The following is a 6,365-nucleotide window of genomic DNA, read 5'->3' as shown; positions in this document are numbered from 1 at the left end:
TGGGAATGATTGCTTTGAAAATAAAAGTGTTTGTTAGCCTTAATCTAAACTGAAAAAGTCAAATATAATATAGGATATAATATCTTTGTACATCAGCTACAAAAACACTCACTGACAAACAACAGGAACAAAGGAACAATCACAGGATCCAGTCAACGAGGCTCCAGCACTTAAAAATGAACACAGAGAGGAACTAAAGCTTGTCATAATGGCACGCATACATAAACAACATAAATGTGAAATGACAGTCATGCTCCATCTCTATTATTTTCTACACATTTATGAGACAATAACTTTTGGTAGGTCATTTCTGTTCTTTCACACGACACTTACTGGTAGATGTAGAATGATGGTTAGATCACATCACATCAGGACATTTCCACCTTAACATGTGGGGTATAGCTCAGTGGTAGAGCATTTGACTGCAGATCAAAAGGTCCTCAGTTCAAGTCTGGGTGCCCCCTTTGTTCATTTCTCAGCTGTTGTTTCACTATTATCAAGCATATCAACTAACCACTATAAGTTGCCCCACACTGTATTCCTTCCTCCAAAGCACTGTGCATGCTGATGGAACTGTTGTATAGATTGCTGAGGTCTGGTATGGATGTCTTAGGAAAGATAAGCTTAACTCACATAGTTGTACACATTTAAAATAAAGCTTTAATGGGACAGAGAGCTAAGAGAGTACATTTGTTTTTGTTTGTTTCCTCTGAATATTCTTGCTCAAATCTGGGCACATGCTCCTTCCTCTACATTGCTCTGTGTAGACAGCAAAATGCATTGCTCTGTATGTACATCATTTATTGCATGCTGCTGTTGAAGGGTTAGCCCTTTATGATCTACCAAAGAAAGCAAAAACAAAAATAAAATGAAATTACATTCAATTTGCAAAAAGACAGCATGTTTGTAAAAAATAAACTATTTACTGTAGTGCAATCTAATCTCTAACTGTGCCAGATACTTTCGAGCATACATATGTCTGCAGAAGACCATGTTGAAAGAATAACAGGTGTGACTCATGACCTGCAAGAAAACAACGCGATAGGTTTTGGGCAGACAAAACATCATCATACGTCATCATGTACACGGAAACTAGAAGTGCTGTGAAAGGCAGCGGTCCAGATTATATTATATTTTATGGTTTTTGATGCGTGCTTTTCTTACTACATTTCTGCAAAAGAAGGGAGGATATTTCTGGAAGGAAACAATACTGTGGGACACATGGAATGTGTGATATGTTAGTGTTACTCTTTCGCTTTTATATGCAAAAAGAATTTTTGCTCTATGTCATTTGGTTGCAATTTTACCTGCAGTTACATATACAGTAGAAATGCATTGAGATCGCCGGCGATCCCACAGATCTTAAAGGGGTACTACAGTTGGTGAACTATTGAATGTAAAAGTAAAGGTCTTTGCACACTGAGTCCATTGTTTTCTGAATCTGTAATCCGAAAAGACTTCACACACTCGAACCTTGCACAGACTCCATTGTGTTTTATCTACATTCACTGTAAAAATTTATAGAATGTAGCAAATTGTTCTATACAAATAAGTAGGGAGAATCAGCCTGTGGCTCTGTCACTCTTTGAAAAACTCTTTATCCATCCATCTAATCTGATCTGACAGAGAGCTTCATAAGACACCAACTCATGTGTCACAGCTGGGCCCAGCTGGAGAAATGGAGGGCAACTTTTTTAATCAGTCTCTGTTAGGTGGCTGTGAGGACAAACTTCTGCCTTTATCTGTTGTAATTCCATGGCTGAAATCAACATGGTCAAATCACTGTGTTTAAAGTGAGGTTACATGCAAGAGAGAGGTGAGGTGGGGTGAGGTTGGGTGGGGTTGGGTTGGGTAAGTGAGCAAGCAAGAAGGAAAGAGCAGGGTTTGTTTTGAATCATCAAACTCATTTAAATGACCTGGACTGATGCGAAATATTCACATAAATTTAAACCTGTTCCCCCCAAAAAAAGAAACATTTTGGATCGGTGTGCTAACATGATTAGAAAAACATGAGCTCAGTTTTCTTTTTTAACATGTGAGCAATACTGACAAAAAAAAAACAAAAACAAAAAAAAAACAGACTCAGTGTCCAAAGGCCTAATGCTTATGTTTCAGTGCCAACTTTTTTGAAACAGTCCATTATATGACTTAGCGAAAATAGTAATTTTTTTTTTTTTAGCAATGTGTGTTTAGATTCACCTGAAGTAGGGAATATTTACATTTTAATTAAACTGGCTGGTGATCTCCAAATGTAGTCTGAAATATTAAAGATTAAAAGATTTACTTACATGTCAGAGATGACGATGAACTTTAAAGCAGCTGCAGATGGAAAAGTTAAGCCTATGTACCTCAAATTTGTAGTTAAATTAAGTATTTAAGAAGCATGCTTCATTACAGCATTAATTACTAAACACAAAAAAATTACCAGTGGTTAACTTGCCCACTTAGAGATTACAGATGTGTAAGCCTTGTTCAAGAAATGCAATGAGGAGGAAAGGTGAAGGTGGAAACGCACAAACATATCAGAGATAGCTCGACAGAAGTTTTATTTTTCAGTCTCTGAAAATTCAAAATGACCACCTTGCACAAGCAAACAGTAACATGAAATGCCCCATCAATTACAATAATTATACATTTTGCTTCAAGTAAACCAACTGGGAAGCAAAACTGTGGGGAAACACAGTGACTAGATCAGAAGTTTCCTACACTGCTTGTAGAGACTCTGCTTACCTCTTAGCCAATGGAGCCCTCTAGTGGAGCATTTTCAATACTTGATAAACGATAGACAAGTAGAATTTAGTCTTTGAATACATTTAAATCAAAGGGTGAAATAAAATCATCAAAAGGTATGTCTTGAGCAGAGGTATATAATTAGTTATTCATGGGGTTTTTCCAGCCTATGAATCATTCTAAGTTGAGCTAACACATGCTTGCTTTTGAAGTTTTCCTCTAGGTGATCCAGACAGCGGATCAATGGATGCACAACAAAAGTAGAGAAAACTGGACTTCAAAAGAAACCTCCCGTCTGTGCGTCAAGCACTTTGAGCACTCTCACCTCAGCACTGACTCCAGGTTACAGAGATTTATATTTTTAATATTGCAGATAATCAAGGAACATATCTTGTGGCAACTTTTAATCATTAGGTGTATTCAATACAAAGACAATTTGTCATACAAGGATCATTTTATATTTATCCCAACATAAAATCTTGTTCAGTGCCTTTAAATATCTAATTCTGCAAGTTGATGAGTTGAATATAAGATGATTTAATACACATCTAGAAAGGTTAATCTTTACTTTATATTTCTTTATATACTTTATAATCATATTTAGCATTAATGACCCTAAAGACCCTGTAAAGTGAAAACCAAAGTTTTTGTCTTAACTCTAGAAGTGTTGGAATATGGTTAGGGTAAACGTGAAAATTGAGATCTATATGTGACTGAGTTCTGTATTTGGACTGTCAGAAAGTTTTTACCTCTTTCTTGCTGGGTTTTATGTGGGCGGGGCCAATATGTGGGCTCATGATGTCATGAGCTTGTGGAGCTCCTTGATGTACTGTCACCTGATCCGCTGGCCATCCCCTCTGTTCAGAAGCTCAGCTGTTGAAAAACATTTCGAAGAAGATTGAGCATGTGACACACTGTACGTCTGTAAAGTGTTTGGGAGAGGGAAGAGCCTTTGAAAAAAAACTCGAAGGGTGATTGGATGAACGTTCTGTCCGTCACATCTTTACGGGCCAATCAGACCAACAAAACACGTGATGTGGTAACCGTGACTGAGGTGCGCGTGTGCAGCTACCGAGGAATAAACTGCAAGTTAACCAGTTTGCTGCTTTTCTGACATGGAGGTTTAGCTCAGTGGTAGAGCGTTTGACTGCAGATCAAGAGGTCCTCAGTTCAAGTCTGGGTGCCCCCTTCATTCAGTGGTGAGGAGAATCTAGATGGAAAAAATTGACTGAACCAATGAAACTGGGAAAGAAAACCATGTGTCTCTCTAGACACCAGCATACTGTAGTGTTTTCCTATTTGGGACCAGGACACTTTTACTGTAGCATGTCAGTGTATAGCTCGGTGATAGAGAGTTTGACTGCTGATCAAGTGGTCCCTACTTTCCGTCTGGGTGTACACTTCATGGAACTGGATGGAACTGTCTTTTTTATAGAGGGATTTAATCCTTGAATCCCCTTCATAGACCTTACTATATTACAGTAAATGATCAGTATTGCTTTCAAGATATATCTGTACTGTATGGTATTAACCTGTGGGGGTATAGCTCAGTGGTAGAGCATTTGACTGCAGATCAAGAGGTCCCCAGTTCAAATCTGGGTGCCCCCTTCATTCATTACAGAGGTGTTCCAAACATGCATATGATCAGTTTTATCTACATAATGAGGCAAGAAATCCTTGAACCCCCTTAAGACGGTTTATCACTATACAGTAACTGATCAGTAATGCCTCTGTGATAGATCAGTATGTGGGGGCATCACTCAGTGGTAGAGCATTTGTCTACAGATCAAGAGATCCTCAGTTGAAGTCTGGGTGCCCCCTTCATTCATTGCTCCTTTGGGCAATTGTTTCGATAACAACACACGTTTGGCATTCATTTGGATCTCAGTGACTGTAAGCTTATTTAAAAACACTGTGCATCACTGTTAATGATTGCACCTGTGAGCCAAGGTTTCACTGATAGTAAGCAAGTTGTAGTATTCTTTCCTTAAAAGCACTGTGCAACCTGGTGAAACAGTATGGTAATATTGATTGCTTAGGTCAAACAGTTTTTGGAAGTGTCCCCTGGATGTCTCAGGAAATCAATGAATATGATGAGAGCAAATATCTGAACTGAACTTTCAATATGTGGCACAATTCATGTCATTATTGAGTACAGTATATGTGCTTTAACTCATGTGGAGGTATAGCTCAGAAGACGTATTCAGTTCAGCACTAATAGCCTAAAGTGTGTGAATTTCATCTGATTCAGTCACAGATTTTGAGTCGCACAACTCACTTGAAAATCGCAAAATTACAGTTTGATTGTGCATCATTTGTTGTGCTGTGTACAGGGGATACTTCAGCCATCCATGAACCGTCTAGGGCTCGTCCAACTTTGGGTTATTGTTTCCTTTGTAAACTGTCAGACAGCATTCTAAATCAATATGACAATGCGAGGAAAGACCTTCTAATGTCCCTCACCCCCAGTATAATAAAGGAAATAAACAAGCAGGAATATTTCTACCTGCAGTACATACCTGCTGTTTGTATGTGTGGGATAGAGAGAGAGCTAGGGTATGACTAGATAAGACTTCAGCCACAGTATGTAAGACTTCTTCAAAGGATGCTCCACTGATTTTTGTCACAGTCTGCCCCAACTTCACTTGTACAGTGTAAGCATGGCCATCGAACCATATTGTGTGTGTGAACATGTGGGGGTATAGCTCAGTGGAAGAGCATTTGACTGCAGATCAAGAGGTCCCCAGTTCAAGTCTGGGTGCCCCCTTCATTCTTAGCTACAGTGAGCAAATAATACAATGATATAAAGCAAGCCAGACATTTGCATGTCACTGCAGTCTTATGAGCACCCCTGTACAACAGTTCAGATAAAAAGGTGAGCTTGGTTGTTACTCCAAAGTCTCTCAGAATATCTTAACAGGGTCATGAGAGCAACTTTTCATTTTTTTTTTTAAATTTTCACAGACATTGCACTGAGTTAGATGCAGGTGACAGGGGTGTATGCTGTTGCAAGAACTTTTGACTTAAAGAACAAGATTAAATAGGAAGAACAGTTTGAGAATGGCAATGAAAACTAAGACCTGAAGTGAAGAAATCATATAATGCTACAATGAGGTTTGTAAAAAAAAAAAATCCCTATCATTTTTGCATTTCCTCTTTCTTGTACTGTACTTCTATTTTCTTCTTGCTCTCTCTGTATTTCTTCTTACTTACTGACTCACTTCAGTTGTTCCCTCACTAAAACATGTTCTGCTTGTCCGGGTAAAAGGGACATAGAAGGATGGTGTAGACATTAGGGATGAACACAACTGGCTAAACGATTATCAAGTTAGCCAGAAAGGGATTTTCTAGTGGGTTGAAGTAATATTTCCATTTTTTTATGGAAAGATTGGTACCTATGCAATGTACCTAGTGAAACTGTTGGTGTTTTAACAGGGCATTTCTACAACAGTGTCATGATAAGGTTTCACCTCCATAACGCCGAGAGACATTCATATTGATACTGTGTATGCGTGGTGTTTCAGCCTGCCTGTTAACAGCACATTTCAGCTTTGCAGGAGCGTGAGCAAGCAAGAAATGCATGCACAGCACCAGAGGTAGTAAAACCTCTCTTACTACCTTCAAAGTTGGCCAGG

The 6,365-nt window shown here is 38.7% G+C and overlaps 4 non-coding genes across 4 annotated transcripts; all 4 read left to right on the top strand.

Moving 5' to 3' along the window:
• Nucleotides 1-392: 392 nt before the first annotated feature.
• Nucleotides 393-464, top strand: trnac-gca. Its single transcript has one exon. It is a non-coding gene; the product is annotated as a tRNA-Cys (tRNA).
• Nucleotides 465-3,847: 3,383 nt separating this feature from the next.
• Nucleotides 3,848-3,919, top strand: trnac-gca. Its single transcript has one exon. It is a non-coding gene; the product is annotated as a tRNA-Cys (tRNA).
• Nucleotides 3,920-4,266: 347 nt separating this feature from the next.
• trnac-gca lies at nucleotides 4,267-4,338 on the top strand. Its single transcript has one exon. It is a non-coding gene; the product is annotated as a tRNA-Cys (tRNA).
• A 1,087-nt stretch (nucleotides 4,339-5,425) lies between these two features.
• trnac-gca lies at nucleotides 5,426-5,497 on the top strand. Its single transcript has one exon. It is a non-coding gene; the product is annotated as a tRNA-Cys (tRNA).
• Nucleotides 5,498-6,365: the final 868 nt, after the last annotated feature.

The sequence above is a fragment of the Cheilinus undulatus genome, linkage group 11, assembly GCF_018320785.1.
Source record: "Cheilinus undulatus linkage group 11, ASM1832078v1, whole genome shotgun sequence".
Classification (NCBI taxonomy): domain Eukaryota; kingdom Metazoa; phylum Chordata; class Actinopteri; order Labriformes; family Labridae; genus Cheilinus; species Cheilinus undulatus.
Note: the sequence above shows the minus strand (reverse complement) of the source record. Positions and strands in the feature narration are given on the sequence as shown.